Source organism: Bufo gargarizans, chromosome 2 (assembly GCF_014858855.1).
Source record: "Bufo gargarizans isolate SCDJY-AF-19 chromosome 2, ASM1485885v1, whole genome shotgun sequence".
Taxonomy (NCBI): domain Eukaryota; kingdom Metazoa; phylum Chordata; class Amphibia; order Anura; family Bufonidae; genus Bufo; species Bufo gargarizans.
In genome coordinates this window covers 84,882,265-84,894,447 of record NC_058081.1, presented here as the reverse complement: position 1 = coordinate 84,894,447, position 12,183 = coordinate 84,882,265, and the positions used below count along the sequence as shown (strand labels likewise).

Sequence of the window (12,183 nt, the reverse complement as noted above, 5' to 3'; positions counted from 1 at the left end):
GCATCACTGAGGTTAGTGATTGGCTACAATGCTCACATGTTGTCAAAATGAGATTATCATTGCAGGAAAGTAAACATAGTCTGGCGGGAAGGATCTGCCTGAAACAGCAGTGGTTGGAAAAATCTGAAGCACAATTCATGGAAAATTGCGAGGCTGACCTTTGGCTTTCTGATGCAGATTTGCAATAACAACTGCCGTGGGTCTTCACACAGATTAGCCCCATTCAATGCACTAAAATCACATCAGAAAGTCAACGCAACAATGTGGATTCCCATTGTAAACAACGGATTCTGGAACAGAATAGATACAGAAATACACATGAAAATACTTCTGTATAAACAAACCCTTTCTGGGCATCTAATAAGTGAACGTTGCTATTTTTTTTAAACGGCAGAAGAACTCAAATCTTTCCGGGGTTCGTTTTGGACGAATACACTAAAAAGGTATGGAAGAAGTACTAGAGAGGAAAGGTTCTCACATGACCCTGAGCGGAAGCAGGGCTTGCCCTGATTGACTGACAGCCTGGATAAGCCAATCAGTGTTGCAGCAGGAAGAGAGGTATCACCAAAACGAGCAGAATGCCATTCTATGCTGGGCTGTTAAAGAGGGTTATGGTGTCTGCCAGGAAAACGATCTTAGAGTGTCAGGACCAGTGAAAAATCAATATGGGACAGTCAGAAATCAATCAATCTTATTGCTAGGGACAATGAAGGGAAAGGCTAGGATTCCAAAGTAGAATTGCGTGTGTCGTGTACAATAGAGAGAAGCAGGTGAGCCGACAGACAGGGAAAGAGGAGACAGGACCTGTGGCTGCCAAATACTTTCATTTTCTTATTTCTTCATTTTCCCAGAAATCCTTTTTTGTGGGGTTCAATATAATTAAGCATAATCAGTATATACATGTATGTGTATATATATATATATATATATATATATATATATATATATATAATACAACAGATGATGCAGCAGCACAGTCAGACGTTGTGCGCTGGGTGCAATATTCCTCAAAGAGGCTGGCTTGTCCTCCAACATATATATTCACCAAATGAAGAGGCAGCACTTCCAGTCATGGGTGATAGGGTGACGACCCCAAACTTTATTCCCAGCAACGTTTCGGCCTTCTCTCTGAGGCCTTTGTCAAGCTACAACAATGCTAAAAAGTGGGCTCTATATACCCACAACTCATTACAAAATCAGTGCAATTAATGAAAACCAGTGTAGACAATTAAGTCACATGACCATCCAACACTATACTGTCACATGACTATACAAGTGCAAATCTTATTTATATCACATAATAAAACCATCGTACAGCGTATTTCACATAATAATCAAAGTGGGTCATACATCATATGTGTCGCATATCATAAATGCGATGTACAGACATCAGTATTCAAAATATTACATCCAGTGTTCACTATCTCCTAGGTGGTCACAAGTGTACTAACCATAAAGAGTTAAAACATCATTACATTATACAGCTGTATCTTATTATTAAAATAGGTGAGACCAACCGTCATGGCGTAGCCAAGTGTGCCTGCTTCAGCGTCTCCCCGTCTGTCAGGCGCATGCGCCGCGGCGAGCGTCATCCGTCACCCTCCCCATGCGGCCGCGTCATCACGCACGCTCCCTGGAACGCAACATCGCCCAGTGGAACGCATCGCTGACGAAGCGGCCACAGGGGGCAGGGCAAAGGCGGACACCCATCCGGATCGCATTACAAAGCGTCTGGGGGGCGTGTTGGTAACCAAGGTGACGACATAGACAGCTATCCCAGAAAGGGACCAGACATAGTCATTCAGCACAATCAAGAGACCGACATAGGATGAAAAAGCAACGATGAGTACAATAGGGGTCATCACCATATTAACGGCAAATATAGCCGAAGTGGTGCCTTCCCCCTTGTCGACATCATTACTGCCATCTTTAGCTAGTATGCAGATATAGAGGGAGGAATCCTTCCCATCTCCCTGCCTAATACTATAGTACAGGTAAAGAGGCCGTCTGGCTTACAGATTCCCGGCCAGAATTGCCTCTCAGTTCCTCTGGAAGAATTGCCGGTCGGATAATCTTGACGTGCAGTTTGTGACTTGTCATGGTAGCCCCTCCCGAACAGCAATCTATGGTCACCATCAAGCTTGCACACTGGGGTAGTCCATATACGGTCCAGTCCAACTGTAAGACAAAGGTTCTTCTCTTTTTCTCAAATGTCTATCTATGAATATAGAAAGAAAAAGGTGTAAGTAGATTCCTACAACATTCTATAAAAATAGCATTGTTGTATATCATCCCCATCAAGCTGGACTAACAGTGTCTCCCCCACGCCTGGTGAGCAAGTAGCACATTACCTATCCACATAATTCCCATCTGCACTCAGCATTAAGACCTGCGGGCCTAAGAGTACCTAACTTGTGTATCCACATAATCTCGCGTTGTTTCAACTTTTTCTCCCTATCACCTCCCCTTTTAAGTGGGGGGATATGGTCAATCACCCTAAACTTAAGGTCCTTTTCCCTGTGTCCAGCCTCAACAAAATGTTTAGGCACTGGGAGGTCCCTTCGTTCTTGGCGGATAGAATACCTGTGATAGTTCATTCTCGTCTTAACATCACATGTAGTCTCCCCAACGTATAGGAGACTACATGGACATAACAACAAGTATACGACGAATGAACTGTCACAGGTCAGATAGTGTCGGATCCCAAATACCTTGTGCGTAACTGGATGCGTAAACGTATCTCCCTTTAGCATATAACTGCAATTTACACAATTCAGACATGGATAGCTTCCGCATTTCTTATGGCCTATATATGTCTGGACTGTGGTTTTCTCACCCGCTACCTCTGCTTTAACCAATTTATCTCGTAAATTCTCAGTTCTCCTATAGGACATTAGAGGGGGCACTGCAAATTCATTAACATGACCAAGATTACTATGCAATATAGGCCAATGCTTCCTGATGGCCTTGGCCACCTGATCACTGCCCTCTGTATAGGTGGAAATGAATGGTATTCTGGCTTGATCGATCACTTTCTCAGGTCTCCTCTGATTTAAATCGTCCAAATGTTTTTGGACTAATTTTCTTGGGTATCCCCTATGCAGAAACTTGTCGGCCATCTCTGCTAATCTTTTATTTTTCAATGGTGAATCTTTCACTATGCGTTGGATACGAAGAAATTGACTCCGTGGCAAAGACCTTACCATAGGTCGTGGGTGGCAACTTTCAAACTTTAAAAGTTTGTTACAATCAGTCGGCTTAATGTAAAGGTCTGTCACCAACCTGTTGTCCTGTTTCATCACCATGGTGTCCAAAAATTGAACCTGCTCGGTGGAGTGCGTCAGAGTGAACTGGATTTCTGGATCCATATTATTCAAGAATAGGTGGAATTGAGCCAATTCATCTTCAGTGCCCCCCCAGATGACGAACACGTCATCTATGTATCTCCACCACCCCAGCACATGGCTGAAGTGGTGGGACACATAGACGTGTTCAGTCTCCAGGCCGGCCATGAAGATATTGGCGTACGTGGGCGCCATGTTAGACCCCATAGCGGTTCCACGCTGTTGGAGATAGTAGCCATTTTGGAAAGCAAAGTAGTTGTATCTGAGCACCACACCGAGCAGGTCAATTATGAACTCCTTACATACATCAGTGTATTGTGTTGCAACCAGACACTTTCTGACAGCCTCTACACCCCTATCGTGATTGATAGAGGTGTAGAGGCTGACCACGTCAAATGACGCCAATATAGTCCTTGGTGATATGACCTACCTCAGCAATCTTGTCAAGAAAGTGACCAGTGTCCCGAATGTAGGACTCAGCTGAACTCGCAAATTGTCGAAGGATTTTATCCCAAAAAATTGCCAAATTGGAAAATACAGATTCCCTCCCGGAGACTATCGGTCTCCCCGGGGGGTTACACATGCTCTTATGAATTTTTGGTAACACGTATATCAATGGTGTCTTAGGGGTGTGTGATCAATAAAAAATTGTATAGAGACTCATCAATCAGGCCCCCTTGTTTTAGCATCATCCAGTACCCTGGTGATGAATTTTGATCACCTCAAATTTTGGGTCGTGATTGAGACGTCTATATACAAGGGTGTCCCCCAATTGTCTCTGTATCTCTGAGACATACCAGGCGGTGTCCATTACAACAACGGCTCCCCCCTTGTCTGCGGGTTTCACAGTGAGGGAACCGTTGTGCGTTCCAGGGAGCGTGCGTGATGACGCGGCCATATGGGTGAGGGTGACGGATTGACGCTCGTCGCGGTGCATGCGCCTGACAGACGGGGAGACGCTGAAGCAGGCACACTTGGCTACGCCATGACGGTTGGTCTCACCAATTTTAATAATAAGATACAGCTGTATAATGTAATGATGATTTTAACTCTTTATGGTTAGTACACTTGTGACCACCTAGGAGATAGTGAACACTGGATGTAATATTTGAATACTGATGTCTGTACATCGCATTTATGATATGCGGACCACATATGAGTATGACTCACTTTGATTATTATGTGAAATACGCTGTACGATGGTTTTATTATGTGATATAAATAAGATTTGCACTTGTATAGTTATGTGACAGTATAGTGTTGGATGGTCATGTGACTTAATTGTCTACACTGGTTTCATTAATTGTCATCATGTCGTTGTTCCATCTGCGTGGGTCCCGGTATATAGAGCCCACTTTTTAGCATTGTTGTAGCTTGACAAAGGCCTCAGAGAGAAGGCCGAAACGTTGCTGGGAATAAAGTTTGGGGTCGTCACCCAATCACCCATGACTGGAAGTGCTGCCTCTTCATTTGGTGAATATATATGTTGGAGGACAAGCCAGCCTCTTTGAGGAATATTGCACCCAGCGCACAACGTCTGACTGTGCTGCTGCATCATCTGTTGTATTATATAAAGGACTTAGCAGCTCAGCACTGTATTGAATGAACATGCCTGATACAACCGAACGGGACCCCCCCCGATATATTTTCCTACACTAAGCAGGATGAGGAGAGGATCCTCCATGACCTGGTGAGTGACTGCACATTCCTATCCACACCGTCTGTCACTGAGCTTAAGAAGGGCTATGAAGCTGATGGGAAACGATTGGCATCAATGGAGTTGCATTTGGCGACCCTAGCTGAATACTACAGGTCCCACAGAATCCCAAGGGGTATGCGCTCCCAACTCAAGCCGAGTTTGTTCCCAGCTGAGCTCATAAATTCACACAAATTTCCAACAAATATGCCTTGGATGTGATATTGTTAAATCTGGAGTTCCTACAATTCGAATTAGGAGCGACACGTGAACAGCTTGAGAAAGCTGATGTCAAATTGAAAAGTGTTCTCCCTACGCAGGACTATGATACCTACCTCACTAATTGCTCTGCCTACTTAGAGAAATATAAGAGAGAGCAAGAAATTATCAAAAGACGCAAATGGTTGCGAGATGAGGAAGACTACAAACGGGGTAATGTGTATACATGGCAAGAACAGAGAAACCAGAGACGACCACTATCTCATGGTAATGCTCCTAATAATAAAAGAGGCAGCAACTATTCCAACCAGAGGATAATATCTACCACAGAAACGGGACCCACGCAGATGGAACAACGACATGATGACCGTTTTTTAGGCCCCGCTCTAGATCCAAAAGGACCAGACGAGGAGGACAAAGGCAATACCGATGGAGAAAAAGAACAACGTGTAGTAAAGAACAGGCCCACGAGGAAGAAAAATCAGTGGTGGTAAATATATCCTCCCATGTCTTGACAGTTGCAGAGACTGATCTCTTATCTAAAGGTCTATCATATTGCCCCTCAGTGGGTATAGACTGGTTTCAGCTTGAAGTCGATCTACAAAAAATTTTTGGGAATATTAAGTTGAAAGTGTGGTTTGCTGATAGACATATGGCCGATATGAATGATGTAAGGGGTTGTGAACTTTCACTTCATGATGTTGGTCTGCACGTGAAGGGCAATTTCACGCCACAGATTAAATGTCCAGCTATTGACACGTACATCAATGCTGTAAGAGTTGAGATTGAGGAGCTGAAGAAGACCTCACAAAGTGGTTTTCTGAAGCACCCCAATATGACATCTGCTGAGATACAGGCGTTGGATGAACTATGCAACAACGGTTCCCTCACTGTGAAACCCGCAGACAAGGGGGGAGCCGTTGTTGTAATGGACACCGCCTGGTATGTCTCAGAGATACAGAGACAATTGGGGGACACCCTTGTATATAGACGTCTCAATCACGACCCAAAATTTGAGGTGATCAAAATTATCACCAGGGTACTGGATGATGCTAAAACAAGGGGCCTGATTGATGAGTCTCTATACAATTTTTTATTGATCACACACCCTAAGACACCATTGATATACGTGTTACCAAAAATTCATAAGAGCATGTGTAACCCCCCGGGGAGACCGATAGTCTCCGGGAGGGAATCTGTATTTTCCAATTTGGCAATTTTTTGGGATAAAATCCTTCGACAATTTGCAATTTCAGCTGAGTCCTACATTCGGGACACTGGTCACTTTCTTGACAAGATTGCTGAGGTGGTCATATCACCAATGACTATATTGGCGTCATTTGACGTGGTCAGCCTCTACACCTCTATCAATCACGATAGGGGTGTAGAGGCTGTCAGAAAGTGTCTGGTTGCAACACAATACACTGATGTATGTAAGGAGTTCATAATTGACCTGCTCGGTGTGGTGCTCAGATACAACTACTTTGCTTTCCAAAATGGCTACTATCTCCAACAGCGTGGAACCGCTATGGGGTCTAACATGGCGCCCACGTACGCCAATATCTTCATGGCCGGCCTGGAGACTGAACACGTCTATGTGTCCCACCACTTCAGCCATGTCCTGGGGTGGTGGAGATACATAGATGACGTGTTCGTCATCTGGGAGGGCACTGAAGATGAATTGGCTCAATTCCACCTATTCCTGAATAATATGGATCCAGAAATCCAGTTCACTCTGACGCACTCCACCGAGCAGGTTCAATTTTTGGACACCATGGTGATGAAACAGGACAACAGGTTGGTGACAGACCTTTACATTAAGCCGACTGATTGTAACAAACTTTTAAAGTTTGAAAGTTGCCACCCACGGCCTATGGTAAGGTCTTTGCCACGGAGTCAATTTCTTCGTATCCAACGCATAGTGAAAGATTCACCATTGAAAAATAAAAGATTAGCAGAGATGGCCGACAAGTTTCTGCATAGGGGATACCCAAGAAAATTAGTCCAAAAACATTTGGACGATTTAAATCAGAGGAGACCTGAGAAAGTGATCGATCAAGCCAGAATACCATTCATTTCCACCTATACAGAGGGCAGTGATCAGGTGGCCAAGGCCATCAGGAAGCATTGGCCTATATTGCATAGTAATCTTGGTCATGTTAATGAATTTGCAGTGCCCCCTCTAATGTCCTATAGGAGAACTGAGAATTTACGAGATAAATTGGTTAAAGCAGAGGTAGCGGGTGAGAAAACCACAGTCCAGACATATATAGGCCGTAAGAAATGCGGAAGCTATCCATGTCTGAATTGTGTAAATTGCAGTTATATGCTAAAGGGAGATACGTTTACGCATCCAGTTACGCACAAGGTATTTGGGATCCGACACTATCTGACCTGTGACAGTTCATTCGTCGTATACTTGTTGTTATGTCCATGTAGTCTCCTATACGTTGGGGAGACTACATGTGATGTTAAGACGAGAATGAACTATCACAGGTATTCCTATCCGCCAAAAACGAAGGGACCTCCCAGTGCCTAAACATTTTGTTGAGGCTGGACACAGGGAAAAGGACCTTAAGTTTAGGGTGATTGACCATATCCCCCCACTTAAAAGGGGAGGTGATAGGGAGAAAAAGTTGAAACAACGCGAGATTATGTGGATACACAAGTTAGGTACTCTTAGGCCCGCAGGTCTTAATGCTGAGTGCAGATGGGAATTATGTGGATAGGTAATGTGCTACTTGCTCACCAGGCGTGGGGGAGACACTGTTAGTCCTAGCTTGATGGGGATGATATACAACAATGCTATTTTTATAGAATGTTGTAGGAATCTACTTACACCTTTTTCTTTCTATATTCATAGATAGACATTTGAGAAAAAGAGAAGAACCTTTGTCTTACAGTTGGACTGGACCGTATATGGACTACCCCAGTGTGCAAGCTTGATGGTGACCATAGATTGCTGTTCGGGAGGGGCTACCATGACAAGTCACAAACTGCACGTCAAGATTATCCGACCGGCAATTTTTCCAGAGGAACTGAGAGGCAATTCTGGCCGGGAATCTGTAAGCCAGACGGCCTCTTTATCTGTACTATAGTATTAGGCAGGGAGATGGGAAGGATTCCTCCCTCTATATCTGCATACTAGCTAAAGATGGCAGTAATGATGTCGACAAGGGGGAAGGCACCACTTCGGCTATATTTGCCGTTAATATGGTGATGACCCCTATTGTACTCATCGTTGCTTTTTCATCCTATGTCGGTCTCTTGATTGTGCTGAATGACTATGTCTGGTCCCTTTCTGGGATAGCTGTCTATGTCGTCACCTTGGTTACCAACACGCCCCCCAGACGCTTTGTAATGCGATCCGGATGGGTGTCCGCCTTTGCCCTGCCCCCTGTGGCCGCTTCGTCAGCGATGCGTTCCACTGGGCGATGTTGCGTTCCAGGGAGCGTGCGTGATGACGCGGCCGCATGGGGAGGGTGACGGATGACGCTCGCCGCGGCGCATGCGCCTGACAGACGGGGAGACGCTGAAGCAGGCACACTTGGCTACTCCATGACGGTTGGTCTCACCAATTTTAATAATAAGATACAGCTGTATAATGTAATGATGTTTTTAACTCTTTATGGTTAGTACACTTGTGACCACCTGGGAGATAGTGAACACTGGATGTAGTATTTTGAATACTGATGTCTGTACATCGCATTTATGATATGCGACACATATGATGTATGACCCACTTTGATTATTATGTGAAATACGCTGTACGATGGTTTTATTATGTGATATAAATAAGATTTGCACTTGTATAGTCATGTGACAGTATAGTGTTGGATGGTCATGTGACTTAATTGTCTACACTGGTTTTCATTAATTGCACTGATTTTGTAATGAGTTGTGGGTATATAGAGCCCACTTTTTAGCATTGTTGTAGCTTGACAAAGGCCTCAGAGAGAAGGCCGAAACGTTGCTGGGAATAAAGTTTGGGGTCGTCACCCTATCACCCATGACTGGAAGTGCTGCCTCTTCATTTGGTGAATATATATATATATATATATATATATATATAAAAATATATAATTACTGCATCAATACCCATGGTGTGGCAGCAATCTACCTTTTTGTATTATTGAAATTGAGCGTCAAGCCTTAGTCGTTTGTTTAAGTATCTTTAGCTTCCACGTGGTCTCAATTTATTTTTTTTTGGGGGGAGGGGAGTGAAATGTAATTAAACCAGCATATATCTGATTACTAAAAATAAAATGGCAGCACACCATTATACATACAAACAATAGAGCTAAGAAATGGGGATCATTCTAAATAAAAGTGGTATCATACCTACTATAAATGAGTCAATGGAAGCTCTTAGCGCACATATTTGATCAAACTTGTGTTGGGCCCATCTACCAGGCGTTAAGGTAGCTTCCGCTAAATATACTGCCTCTCTTGGACTTACCTAAGCCTACAGTTTTAAGGGAAGTCAAGTCCAGCTAAAGCCTAACCCTAGCAAAAATATAAATGATTAAAGTTTAATATTACTTAAGACAGACACATTGTCCACATAATGTCCAAGCCCACATCGGACCACCCAGATAACCAAACTTTTTTTTGGGGGAGGGGATGTTGGAGATAGCCCTAGGCTAAAATCCCTAATGCTCGGCCCTGAGCCCAGGGGCGACTCCTGATGGTGGAGGCCCCCTGTCCTCGAACCTAACTGGACACTCCTGATGTGCCCTAACGAGTGAGGTGGTTGAGAGTCAGGGTCGACTGTGGCGGGCCGGTATGGGCGTGGACAAAGAGGATCAATAACACACAGTGCACGGCGTATACAGCCCTGTTGATGCAGAGGACCAACAGGTACACGATGCAATAAACTAAACTATAATTACATAAAGACACCGAATGAAGGATAGTCAAATTATGTCACAGATCAAGTCTGTGTAAAGCCCCGACGCGTTTCCCCCACCATGTGGGATCATCAGGGGGTGGATACGTATAAGATAAATCACCAATAAGGATAATAGAGCAAAGACCATGTCAGACGGGTGGAGACCCAAACAATGTTGGCATCCCTATCAGGTAGCCGTCTAGCAGGCGGTGTCAAATAACATATAAAGTTAAAAATGAAAGGGAATTGGACCAGATAGTATTCCCGGGAGGTCTAAAGGGATAAATACAAGATCGGGCATCTTGATATAGCGGGCATGTGAAACTCACAGACAGCCATCAACCGTAGATATCTGTAAAGAAAAAGATAACACACGCTATATATATGCGTTCAAGCGTACACAGGTTACACACCCACTATTGTGAGACGCCTCCACCAACATCTATCAGATTATAGGAGAACACTCACTGGAGTACGGCAAGATATAAAGCGCATACGTGATCGTGGTTGATGCCAGGAGAAACAAATGGCAGTCTTCTAAATAGTGGTGCTCTAGACAACAGGTTGTATTAATGTAGTCCAGAGTCTGTTTAACTCACATCCAATATGTAAGGATACTAGAAAAATAGTAATAGGTAGTATCACAGCGGAATCTCCAGTCACGTAACAGTTGATGGACTAGTTACCTTTAACGGTGATCTGGATAGTGTAGTCCGGCCCCTCAGGGTCTGGCCGTCCACTAATTGAAGTACACTTAATGACAAAGAAGTACATACATGTCAGGTATGCCCAGAGAGTATCATCTCCTGGCTGGCTGTAATAAAAAAGGAGTACTTACTTATAAAGATGAGTCCCTCAGAACCTCAGAAGCCTCCCAGGGTCCAATACTTGGTCAGATCCAAGTAGCCCTTAATTTATACAGGTCCTCTAATTAGAAATCTAATCACTTGTTGATAGGTGACCCCCCCCGGGTGTGTGGCTCACACGCCTGAACTAGTGTCGGCGTGCGCTCCATCGTGGAACGCACGCCGCAGGATATCCGGTTCAGTCGTCCGGATATGACGTCATAGGGTCTTGCGTTCCAGCGTGGAACGCACAGCGAACCCGGCGTCTGGATGCGGTATGACCAGACTGAGCCCTGCGTTCCAGAGTGGAGCGCAAAGGGCCAGAACGAATAGGGGAGCATCAAATCCTCCCAATGATATATATATAGCGACATTAAGTGGCAAAAGTGCATGGCCACAATCTGTCAATGATAGTCTAAAGCCGCTTTTGTAGGTCCATGATGATGGATACATGAAAATAGGTAATATAGAAATATAAAAATCAACCATCTGGATAATAAATGGTGGCTTAGTTATTCCGGATTAATACTCAGAGGGGGGTATGTATAAATCTATAGATAAAGAGGATATCAAGATGGTAGATAATTAAATAAAAGGGCCATAGTGAAGACAAGGAGTTCTTGTAATAATAGATATAGAGTATATAGAGAAATAATGGAGATGACGGTGAAACATTTACTATTCACCGTTTGTGATAGCAAAAAGTTTTGGGTACTTCACGCACCCGGCTCAGTCCAAAAGGATAAAAATGTCCATCCGTGCCCATATGCTGCAAGGATAAAGGAAAGGACAGGGAAGGGGCGGGGGGGGGGGGAGGGGAAAAAGTGTGGATGTAACTGGCATAGGCCAAAGGCCAGTAAGCAAAACGGATTATAAGAAGCAGGAAAAAGTCAATCTTTCATTTAGGCCAAGGGGGGATTGAGACCGGAGTCTATGGATCCATTCGCTTTCTTTTTGTAGGATCCTCCGGTCCCAATCCCCTCCGCGTGGCGATGGATGTATTAATTCAAGTGCCGTGAATCGAAGACATCCTGGATCCCCACCATGATGATCATTAACATGTCCAGCTATCGGAGTAATTTCCTTATTTTTGACATCATTGATATGTTCCAAAATACGCCTTCTGAACTCTCTCGTAGTTTTCCCAACATAGTCCAGAGGGCAAGTGCATTGGCACAAATACACCAG

At 44.1% G+C, this 12,183-nt stretch overlaps 1 long non-coding RNA gene across 1 annotated transcript; it reads right to left on the bottom strand.

Annotated features, from left to right (window-relative positions):
• Positions 1–9,869: 9,869 nt before the first annotated feature.
• Positions 9,870–11,034, bottom strand: LOC122929505. Its single transcript, XR_006387976.1, has 4 exons — positions 10,989–11,034; positions 10,837–10,903; positions 10,619–10,767; positions 9,870–10,502 (listed from the first exon to the last, which is right to left on the bottom strand). It is a non-coding gene; the product is annotated as an uncharacterized LOC122929505 (long non-coding RNA).
• Positions 11,035–12,183: the final 1,149 nt, after the last annotated feature.